The sequence below is a fragment of the Octodon degus genome, unplaced genomic scaffold (assembly GCF_000260255.1).
Source record: "Octodon degus isolate 3935 unplaced genomic scaffold, OctDeg1.0 scaffold00021, whole genome shotgun sequence".
Taxonomy (NCBI): domain Eukaryota; kingdom Metazoa; phylum Chordata; class Mammalia; order Rodentia; family Octodontidae; genus Octodon; species Octodon degus.
This window is the reverse complement of record NW_004524597.1, coordinates 12,888,867-12,900,292: the sequence shown is the minus strand read 5'-3', so window position 1 is coordinate 12,900,292 and position 11,426 is coordinate 12,888,867. Positions and strand designations below refer to the sequence as shown.

The following is an 11,426-nucleotide window of genomic DNA, read 5'->3' as shown; positions in this document are numbered from 1 at the left end:
CTTGTCTTCCATCTTGTCTCCTTGAGGGCCTGGCCCTGTATGACTGCCTATAATATTTCTGTCTAACTCAGAGAATCAAAGTATTTTGAAAAGAGAAAGTTTAAAGGCTTATGGAAATGGAAACACCCAACTTATCAGCTATAAAACATCAAGGTGGGCCGCAGGCTACCCAGGCTGTTGCTTCATCTACCATGTAAAGGCCAGCTGTCCTCACAGGTCAGTCATTTGTGAGCCAGAAAAGCCTGGGACTCCGAGTCCCAAATCAGAGCTGCTGGGAGCCTCAGAGGCACTCATACACGGTGCACAGCTGATGACTCTCGGTGTCCACAGGCCTGTGGAGACGGAGGCCTCTCGCCCAGTCCAAGTCCAGGGGCCTTCATGGGCAGAGCCCCAGAGGCAGCCCGGCAGGAACAGTGAGGAGGTGACTGCAGCCACAGTTACTGTATGAGGTCTGAGGGCAGACCACAAGGAGCAGGGAGAACAGCAATGAGGTAGGGGCCTGGAGGAACATGGCAGGGGTAACAAAACAGACATCTTGTCTGGGGATGGAGGCTCCCCAGGAGAGCCCTCAGGCAAAGCATAGCCAGGGCCCTCACCTAGTACACTGGACACCTGCCAGCCTGACCCTGCCACCAGCCACAGACCACCCAGGGGAAGGGATGTCACAACAATGACAGCTGGCCAGCCTGCATTAGGCTATTTGGCCATGTGGGCAAGACCCTTGCATTGCAGCCAAGTAATTGGACCACGACTGGTCCATCAGCCCTGGGGCTTGGACACAGACAGGACATACATGAGTGCCTGGCTTAGAAGTTTCTTTGTATCTTTGCATCTTGAGGATGACAAAACCTGCAACCCCTGAGGATAAGACTATTTGACACCCCCTGCCCCCAGCATGACAAAGCTGCCTAGGCAAGGGGCACTCCCATGTGAAAGGTCATGTGTGATAGTTAACTTATTGTGCAACTTGAGTAAGAAATGACCAACTAAATTAGATCAGCATAGTTCTGGCTGTGGCTGAAGAGGAGTTAATGAAGAAAGAAGACTCACCCTGGGTATAAGTGGCACCAACCAATAGGCTTGTTGCCTGAGTGGAATAAAAAGGACATGAAGAAGGCAGGCTTGGGGGCTGGGGAGATGGCCCAGTGGAATAAGTGCTTCCCTGGCAAGTGCAAGGGTCTGAGTTCAATCCTCAGTTCCACCAAAAAAATAAAAATAAAAGAAGGAAGGCTGACTTCTGTCTCTTCCGAGGACCTCCAGGCTTCATTTTCACCTTGGACATAACCTAAGGATGATGCATAGACTCTTCACCTTTCCATCACAAACTCTTCAGCCTCCTGACCTGGACTTGCACACAACACTATAGTGAGCTCCAAGGCTTCGACTGGACCTTTCAGACCTCCAGGACACAGATGGCCCTTTTGCATTCTTCCACACCTCACTTCTCTACAGGCAGCCACTATGAGCCAATCTTGTAAATTCTTATATATTTGTATATTTTGCATTAACTCTTTTTCTAGTAAGGACTGGCTGATACAGATTTTGGTTCTAGGAGTGGGTTTGCTGTTGTTGTGCTGTTACCTGGCCACACAGTTTACAGGCCTTTGGAATTGGATTATGGAAAGAGTTTGAAAAGGCTTGTAGATGCCTCCTGAAGCAGCAGCCCTGGAATACTATGAATGGAACTTGATGGAAGATTCTAGCCAGAGTTCAGAAGACCAAAATGCTAATCGAAATGCATCCAGTTCAAGACCAGGCTCAGGAAGTTTCAGTTATGAACGAAGACTGCACTGGCCGTTGAACACCAGATCATGTATGCTACACTCGGACAGAAAAGTTATATTTTTCTTCTGTTTAGAGACTGCCTGAGACTAAGATTAAGGGCAGTGGACTACTTAATCTGGCACAAGAAATTTCAAGGCAGTCTAATGTTGAGGGAGTGGCATGGCTACTACTAGGAGTTTTTAGTCAGATCTATGTTGAGAAAGAAGAGCAAAAAAAGCCCAACAGAATGATTTAAAATGTTTTGAGTTTGACCAGAAAAGAAGCTCTGGTAAAGTTGTAGACTACAAACACACAGAAGAGGGGAACTTAGTTGCTGAAAAGGAATAGGACAACAGAAGATATGGCCTGTGAACACCACAAGGGTCAGCAGGACACCACCCTTTGCAGCCTCAAAATTGCAAAAGTGAAATACTTCGCTTTGAGAAGGAAACTCCAGAGCATGGTTTCAGAATGGGTGTGGTCTGAAGAATCTGTTCCTCTGGATTTGGTTCACAGTGCTCAGCAATCCAGTACTCAACCCCTAAAGCCAAGAGAGAAGGAAGGCTAGATACTGCTCCATCTGGTAGCAGACCTTCGTGTCATCCACGTTTTAGGCATGTACAGAATGCAGGAGCTGTGAGGTCAGGAAGGCTTCCACACATTTGAAAAGAAAGCCTGAGAGGTCAGGCAGCATCCCCCTCAAAGGGTAGTGTATGAAGCTGCAAGGGTGAGGCTGAAGGTGCAGTGGAGACCCCAGAAGGCTGGAGAAGCCAAGAACATAGATCCATCTGAGGAAGGTTGCAGGGAGTGAACAAAGCCAGCCCAAGAGAGAAGCTGTGAGAGCTGCAACCACCAGCAGCACTATAGGGACAGATCTACCCAAGCCCTTTAGAGTTTGTATCTTACCACAGATTACTCTGGATGCTAGACATAGAAATATGGGGCTTCAGGTTTGCCTGCTGGATTTTAGACTTGCCCATGTCTCATTCCTTTCTATCCTTCAATTTGTACCTTTTGGGATGGAAATGTTCATCTTATGCCATTGTATGTTGGAAATGTTTAAGTTTCTTTACATTTGTACAGGTAAAATGTAAGTTCTTAAGGCAGCTAAGAACTTGCCTTAAATCTCAGAGGAGACTTTGGATTTTTCAGTAATTCTGAAACTATTAGGTCTTTGGCAAGTCTTAGAGATGGACTAAATGCCTTTTGCATGAATCTTTTGGGATGTCACCCCAGAGTGCCACGCACTCACAGGTAAGGCTTCTCGAAACTGGCTAGGGGCTGGGCCCTATGGTTGGTAAACAGGCCCCTGTGTACCACGACCCACACATGGAGGACCAGCCTGTTTAGGCAGTGCCAGCTCCAGGGGACCTTACAGTGGTAAAACACACATGGAATAACTAGGACTCTGAAAACGAAGAGTGATGGTGAGAGTCTTCCTTTTTTTTTACCGGGAAGATCAAGCCCAAGGCTTCTGCAGTGAGCTTATATCACCAGCCCTTTCTTAATTTTGAGATGAGGTCTCAATAAGTTACTAAACTGCCTAATCATCCTAGACTTGCAATCATCCTGCCTTAGTCTTCCAGAGTGCTGAGATTACAGGCATGCCTGCCTGGCTTTTTTTTTTCTTTTTCTTTTTTCTTTTTGAGATAGTGTCTCACAACAGTTTAGGCTGGCCTTGAACTCACTATGTAGGGCACACTGATCTTGAACTCGCATCTTTCTTCCTTGTTTCCACCTCATGAGTACTAGATTACAGGCATGCACCACCATATCCAGCTTCCACTTGGTCTTTTTAACAGCAGTAAGTGCTGACTAGATACTGAGCACTTGTCACAAGAGACAAAACCTGGGAACATGAGGACATACTCGTAACAGAAGATGCTAGGAAAGAAATCATTCAAATGAAACAGGAAAAACAAAGTTATATCCTCACCTCATATTTATGTCAAAATAAATGTGAAGTAGATTAACTCTTTGAGTACAAAAAAGTAAAGAAACAACATCTGGTAGAAGAGAAGGCAGACAATTTATCTAGCTCCATGCTATACAGCACTATGCACAGTGATGGAATAACTAGAAAAAAGAAAAATTGTCAACATTTTCCCATAAAGTAGGAAAAATTTGCAAACATCAAAAACTATTGGCCGGGGAGGTGGCTCAGTGGAATAAGCACTGCCCTGGCAAGCGCAAGGGCCAGAGTTCAATCCCCGGTTCTGAAAAAAAAAAAAAAACAAAAAACTATCATAACAGGGCCCGGGGAGATGGCTCAGCGGAATAAGTGGTTCCCTGGCAAGTGCAAGGGCCTGAGTTCAATCCCCGGTTCCACCAAAAAAAAACCAAACAAACAAACAAAAAAACTATCATAACAAAAATTAAAAAGCTGAGAAAAATGCAGCAGAGATGAGCAAAAAATTAATCTTTCAAGACTCATATCAAAAAGGCCAGCCAAACAGCTCAGTGGATCAAAGTGCCTGCAAGCAGGCGCAGAGGTCAGGGTTCAATCCCCACGCCTGCCATGCCAGAATTGAAACTGTGCGAGGTGGTATGTAATCCCAGCTCTTGGGAGGCTGTAAACAGGCGGATCACTACAAGTCCAATCAAGTAGTGAGACCCTGAACACCCTATATACCCTTCCCTAAAAAAAAAAAAAAAAAAAAAAAAAAGGACTCATACCAAGGGCTGAGAAATCCACCAAAACCTCCCTAGCATAGAGGGAGAAAAAGGCAGGTGCCGGTTTCTGAAAAGGTATAGTAGGACTAGCCCTGATGTATGAAGAGCACCTGTGTCCCTACCAGTCCTTGCAAGTCTCAAATCAGCATGCATCACTGTGTCCCATGGCCTTTCAGTTTCCTTTCACCAGGACCACCACCTTACAACCCTACAGTTAGCTGCTAGTTTTCCTGTATGTCATTCATTTCCTTGGCCAGACTGGGGCTCTTTAAGGGCAGGGCTGGGCTCAATGTGGCGCAATGCCCAATGTCCAGCCTGAGGTATGGTGAGCAAGTGTTGGGTGAGAGACAAGGTGAATGTGTGGGTCACATGGCTGCTGCTTATCTCTTTTTTTAAAAAAATGTATTTAATACAGGGTCTACAGAGTCTCACTACACAGATCAGACTCGTAGTGATCCTCCTGTTTTCAGCCTCTCAAGTGCTAGGATTTCAGGTGCATGCCACACCCAGTCTCAATCTCCTTTTCAGAGGGCCCTGGGGGTGGGGCCAGCACAACAAGCTGGGGATCAAACCCCAGTGCCTCTGTCTTAACTTTGCTCCAAAGCCTCTCCCCATTTTCTTCTGGTTGTGTGCAAGGACACACTCCAGGACACTTGTGTTCTGTTCACCAGTCTGTGAAATGGAGCCTGGCCCACTGAACAGAACAGCACAAGTGTCATTGCTTATTCTTCCAACACACAGGACAAACAGAAATGAGCAGTCACCTGGCAGAAAAGGGTAATCAATCACAAAATGAGCTGGGCAGAACAGGGAAGGAAGGAAAGGGAAGGGAAGGGCAGGGAAATGAAGGGAAGGGGCACAGAGAGGGAAGGGGAAAGAACTGGAAGCACAGAAAGAGAAAGGAAAGCAGCAAGCAACAACAGAAAGAGTGGTGACAATAGCCAGGTAGACTCAGATGTGCTTAGTCTACCACTCTCTACTGCTGCTACCAGAGATGTCATTTGGTATCTGGCTAACCTGGCCTACTGGAGGTGTGGCAGCCTACTAGGAAGCAAGGGGGTAAGGCCCAGCCCCTTTTCCCACTGCTGTCCTCAGATGTCATCATCTATGCCATGTCCCAAGACCTGCATACTCTGGCCAGTGGTTTCCAAATAAAGCCTGGGTCTCTGTCCAAGAAGCCCTCACATGGCTCAGTAGATTGAGCCTGGAGATGCTAGGCCAGAGAATGGCCCTTCTACACAGCAGTCAGCAACAGACCAGGCTCTCACCTTGCCCAAGGTCCTTAGGACCAGGCAAATAGGAGCAAGACTACCTAGTTTCTCCCCTCTATCTTATATCCTGTGGTATAGGACACTCACATATAAAGAGGCCTGGGGACTCTTGGGTCTGAGGCCACCACCTCCTCTCTAGTATAACACCAATGAGCCTGCATTCTAGGTGGCACTGAGAATTCACAGGGCAAAAAAAAAAAAAAAGCCTCACAGGGCTAGCACTGGCTCAGCCTTCTAAGAGACAGCACTCAGAGGGTTTACAGGGAGACAGCTGGCCAGGTTCTGGGCATCCACGCTGCAAGAACAGGAGTAACCAGGGATGTTCTTTGCAGTCCAACAGAAACCATCACAGTTGCTGTGACAAATAGAATGTCAGGTGCTTTCAAATGCCCCTTTCATTTGGAGGACATAGAGTAACAGCAAACAGGGACCACTCAAGTCTCTAAACCTGTTCCACCTGCCAGGAACCACATCTCAGGGCCACTGGAGCTGCTGGCCATAATTAACAGATGAACCCAAAACACAGACTGCAGAGACTGCAGGCCAGCAGAGGCACCCAGCTGTGATCAAAGTATTATTTGTGACCATTGTCTGTGGATATTTTTGTCCTACAGTGGCAAAGAGGTGTGGCTATGAAAGACTGTAAGGTCTGCAAAACTCAAAATACCCATTATCTGGCCCTTTTACACAAAGCCTGCAGTGTGCTTGGCCTCAGGGTCATCAGCTGTGACCAGCCAGGTACTCTACTCTCCTGGGGTAACCAGGAGCCACCCTGAACTGAGTACCAGGCTGGCCAACACCAGATACTGCCATGGCTAGTGTCCAATCTGAAGTGGATGGGGATCAGACACAGCTAACATCCAGTTCAATAATGAGCAACCTGGTAGGTCAACTTCAACATAAACTGATCCTCAAGCTGAACATTAAAATGGTGCCTGCCATCCGCACTCTGGGCATTAGGAAACCAAGCAGAGGGGGTGAGAGGCTTCCAATACAGCTTTGTCCAGCCTGCAGGCTGTACCCACCCAGGATAAAACTAACCTAAAGCATACACTGCCCGGGGCCTCGTTCATTCCCTATCAGCCATACCTGCCAGACCCACCAGGGCACTGTGCCACCATCTTGTGTGCAGAGAGCATGTGCCCAGGCTAAGCCAAGCCCAGCCCACTTACCTTTTCTAGGGCAGATCAGGTTGTCTTTATACCCATTCTTCAGGCTCCAGCTCCTGTACAGAAACCAGATGACACTTTGTGAGGTCCCCAGGCCTGGTAGGTCCGTTCTAGACTGAGAAGCACTGCCAGCTGGAGAGATAGCGTAGCGGTTTACGCATTAGGCTCTACAGCACAAGTTCGTAGATTCGAGAAGCACTGCCTTGGACCATCCCCCAAACAGGATGCTTGCTATCATCCCTGACCCCGAGGTCATCCATAGTGCATCTGACTCACAATCATACACTTGTGTACTTTCTTGGCCCCACATATAACTGGGACTGCAGTTTATATCAGGTCAGCTTCTCTTGTGCATATTTCCAATGCTGGTAAGAATTTAGCAGTATGGCTGATAGTAACCTTTTCCCCTTCTAGAAAGCTGGGCCCATTTCATTCTGATAAACAGCATACAAAACAGGAACCCCACACTAGGCTCAGGGGCAGTAGGCTCAGGGTTCCACTGGCCTGTGAAGGTGGTCAGAGCTTTCATTAGCAGGTCCTGTTCCCTCCACCCTACAGCCTAAGCCTACCGTGAGAGATGCTGTCTGCCTCTCCTGAGACTCTAGAGGCTAGCCCAGATTCTGTATCCTCCCTGCAGGCACATCATTGACCCTACAAGTATGACCAGATATAATCTGGAAACTGATCTCTAGACCTAGGGTGACCACAGTGTATAGGCCAGAAGGACAAAGTGGTGCCTATGCCTGCCTTACCCTGTTCACAGCCCTACTAGGGGAAGAAGGAACCATGCACTTCCTGCTGGGGTCAACATCCTGGGGGACACATTCCTTCTTGTTATATCCAAGCCTAGCCTAAGGTCATTGCCAGAGCAGTTATGTAAATGAAAATCTGGGATGGCAGACAATCAGAGTGAGATGGACCTCACATGGCTGTCTTAGGGCAGACCTCCATAATGGGAGCTCTTTCCCCTCTGTTCTATGGTGCTTTTCACATTGTTCTAAGCCTCTATCTAACCTTTCTTTTGTGGATGTGACTCCAAGAATGAGTGCCCCTGTATGATGCTCATTGTGGGGAGGGGTGTCAAATGGTGGTGAGGATCTGGCCAGGTGTCAGGGTGAGATAATGGAGTGGGAGGTTAAAACACTGCGGCTAGAGGCAGACAAGAACTGGGGGCTCAAGCCAGATGTGTGCCTCTGTGTGTGCGTGTGTGCGTGCACGCATGTGTACACCATGTATATGTACACACCTAAGAGGAGCAGGCTTAGTTAGGGGCCACCCAATGACACCTTCCCCACAGTAAAGGAAATGCTACTTTTACCCTGAGGTGTGAGGCTCAGGAACTAGCACCTGCACTGAATATGACATTTCTAGGACACTTAGCTTTTAGCTTAGATGTTCACATAGATTCTGTCTCATAAGATTCTGTTTTATCAGCCTTGATAACCAATAGCTTCTCCCCAGGACTCACATGTCATGACCTTTTACCATAGCCATTTGGTCTGTATTCTGAGAATCTCACTGACTCCCACTAGGTCCCCTTATGACACAAAATTTTACAGATGTGAAAACTGGGTCCAGGCCAGGCAGGGCTGGAGCCAGGATCTGAACTCAGTTTTTCCAGTCCTCAGGACCCTCATACTATCCATTCACTTGGGAATTCCAGGGCTGCCTCCTGCCTTGTAGGGCTCCCCACAAAGTGTAAAAGCAAGGGAAAACAGAAGGGACTATAATAGCCAGTAATGGAGGCCAGGGAGATAGCTCAGTAGAATAAGTGTTTGCCTAGCAAGCATAAAGGCCTGAGTTCAATCCCCAGTTCCACAAAAAAAAAAAAGAAAGAAAGAAAGAAAGAAAAAAAGCCAGGAATGGTGGTGCATGCCTGTAATCCCACTACTTGGGAGGCTAAGCAAGGAGGATTGACATAAATTCAAGGCCAGCCTGAACTATATAGCAAGACGGTATCTCAGAAAACACCATAGAAGGGATAATAGAAGCAGGGGAGGTGAGGCAATGAGAGGGATGGGTCTCTATTCTAAGAGTGTTCTCATTACAGCAGTTACAGTTGCCCAGCTAGTTGGGAACCCTTGGGTAGAAGCACAGAAGTACTGATAAAGGAAGTCAACAGTGATATGAAATAGATTTAGAGATGATTCATGATGGGAAACGTGGAATATCCCCTTGAGGCTGGTCTGCAGGCTCAGGAGTCCCTACCTGGCCAAGGAGCCTAGAACCAGGAACTTCATGTTCAAGGGAGTTACTATACCCCTTGTTAGGCTGCCTCCCCCAAACAAGGTAGGCCTGGGTCTACCCCTGTCATAGTTCCCAAACTGCAAGTTGCCACCAAACTGTTTAGGCTCTATCGAGCCCTAGGGCACCACCACCTGGTACCTATACTCCATAGAGCCATGCCTAGTCTTGAGAAGGTCTGGAGTTCTGATGCAGTCAGTGTCAGTGGCCCAACCAGACAGCAGAGACGTCCCAGGTGAGACATGAGCTTAGCCAAAGCACCAAAGGCCAAGGAGGCTATCTGGAGTCCAGCCAGACCAATGGGCTATGGACATGAATACTAACTGCATGGGGCAGTTCCCAAAGGCACAGACTGAGTCCAAGGCAGGAATCAGACCCAGCTCAGGGTCACATGGGCTCAGGGCTCTGCATTGGTTGCAGTGTGGCTTCAGCAGGCTGCAGCTCTACATATATCTCAAGTTTTGGGTTGTGAGCAGAGGTGGGATCCAGGAAAGCAGCTAGAATATGTCCCAATATGGGCACATACATAAAGCATCCCTGGGCCACTGGCCAGGAAAGTTTGTGCCACTCACTGACAATGGTGTCCACCACAGCAAAAGCAATGTACTCTTCTAGACAACTAAGATTCTGGGTACACAGTGAGAATATACCCACTTCTGCTGTCAACACTGAGGCACAGTCCACGCAGGACCCCACTGTGGTGTTGGGGTCAGCCTTAGGGAGGCTATTTGGACTCCAGGCAGGTAGAGATGAAGAAGGCTTCGCTTTCAGGCACAGGTTTCCAATCCTTCAATGTCTTTGTGCAGCCTGGGCTTTACTACCTCACCATCTGGCCCGCAGGTCTCACTGAGTGTAAGAAGCACCTCAGCATAGGGGTTCCTGACCTCTTCAGCTCCATACTCTTGACAAGCAGGACTGAGGAGGAAGAGCTCCAGTGTTCCAGCGGGGGTAGGGTCCCAGAGAGCAGGGACAGGCTGGGTGGAGCCAATCAATTGTGCCAGCCATGGCAGTCCTGGCTGCCCTCTGGTGGCCATATGGAGTTCCAGGCTGGCTGGCTAGAGGCTGCTGCCTCCTCAGTGGACCCAGGCAGTGAGAAGAGCCTGTCCCTGGCTCTGTGGGGTAAAGGAGAAAGGAAGCTCCTTTTGAGAACATCTGCCAGCTCTGGTCTTATCTTTTTAACCTGAAATAAGCCAATGCAGCCCTCAGCTAGCAAGGCTCACAAAAGGTTCCTGACCCCATGTCCTCCTAATTTGGAGTCTTAAGTTTATGGTAAAACAACAGACATTCTCATTCAACAGGAATATTGTTATAGGAGTCTCCAGAATATCCTGTGGACCAACCAGTACCCTGCAGTGCTGTCCCCAAGACCTCCACCCTTCATTCCTGGCCTATTCTGCAGAATGGATCCTAAGCCCCTCTCTCTCCCCAGTATTGGGGTCATTTGGGAAATGAGACAGATGTAAGGCTGAAAGCTCTGGCATATCTTTGGCCCCTGCTGCTTCTTATAGCTTCCGGCTCCTCCTGGAGTTAGGGGATCCTATTGCTGCCCCCACTCCAGGCTTGTCCCATGCCCCCTTCCCAACCAATCTCAGGATAAAATGAACTTAGCTTAAGGTAGAGCTGTATACCTTCCTAGAAGCTGAAAAATGCAAAGATGAGACCTAAGCAGACACCTCTGGAGGGGCTTTGAGAATGAACATGGGGAACCAAACAGCCCAGATGTAGCTGGAATAGGAGCAGCAACTCTGGTCTAGTAGGACTAAGTGCTGGATCAGTTATACCAAGTCCTGATGTCTGTGAGAAATGCTGGTGAGCATAGCTTAGCCAGGAAGAGCCAGGTAAGGGCTGGCTTGGCTATGCTCAAAATGACCCTGCTTGCCAGAGCCTATGCAGAGCAAATACTCCATGCCTAGCAATGTGCTGGGCCCTGGTGTTCCCCAAACAGGGGTCAAGTGTGCAGTGAGGGGAACCAGGAAGCAAGCAACTCAGGAGAGATGGGACAAGGCTTGGGGGAGAGCCCACTCCTTTCCAGATACCCAATGATTGGGCCAACTGCTCAGGAACTTACTGGACATGACCCCAGCACAGTGGGCAAGAGAGATGTGACTGCTTTGGTGTTCAGTACTGTCCCAGCTCCAAAGAGAGAATGAACACAAAACAAGCAGCATCAATTCTAGTTGGACCGCATCTCTGCCCACAGCCTGGATCCTCGAGTGAGCCAGAAGGGCAGAGTACCTCTCTCTCTCTGTCTGTCTCTGTCTCTGTCTCTGACTCTCTCTCTCTCTCTCTCTCTCTCTGTTACTTT

At 48.3% G+C, this 11,426-nt stretch overlaps 1 protein-coding gene across 7 annotated transcripts in view; it reads right to left on the bottom strand.

Moving 5' to 3' along the window:
- The window catches only part of Arvcf (ARVCF, delta catenin family member), a 55,366-nt gene that overhangs the window by 42,239 nt on the left and 1,701 nt on the right, over positions 1 to 11,426 (bottom strand). For 5 of the 7 annotated variants that reach the window (XM_023711594.1, XM_023711599.1, XM_023711597.1 and 2 more), the window contains exon 2: positions 6,881 to 6,933. The gene's annotated coding sequence lies outside the window, so the exon portion shown is untranslated. Of the gene's footprint in view, positions 1 to 6,880; positions 7,010 to 11,426 lie in introns of all 7 variants that reach the window. The other 2 variants (XM_023711595.1, XM_023711601.1) reach the window with 1 other exon arrangement.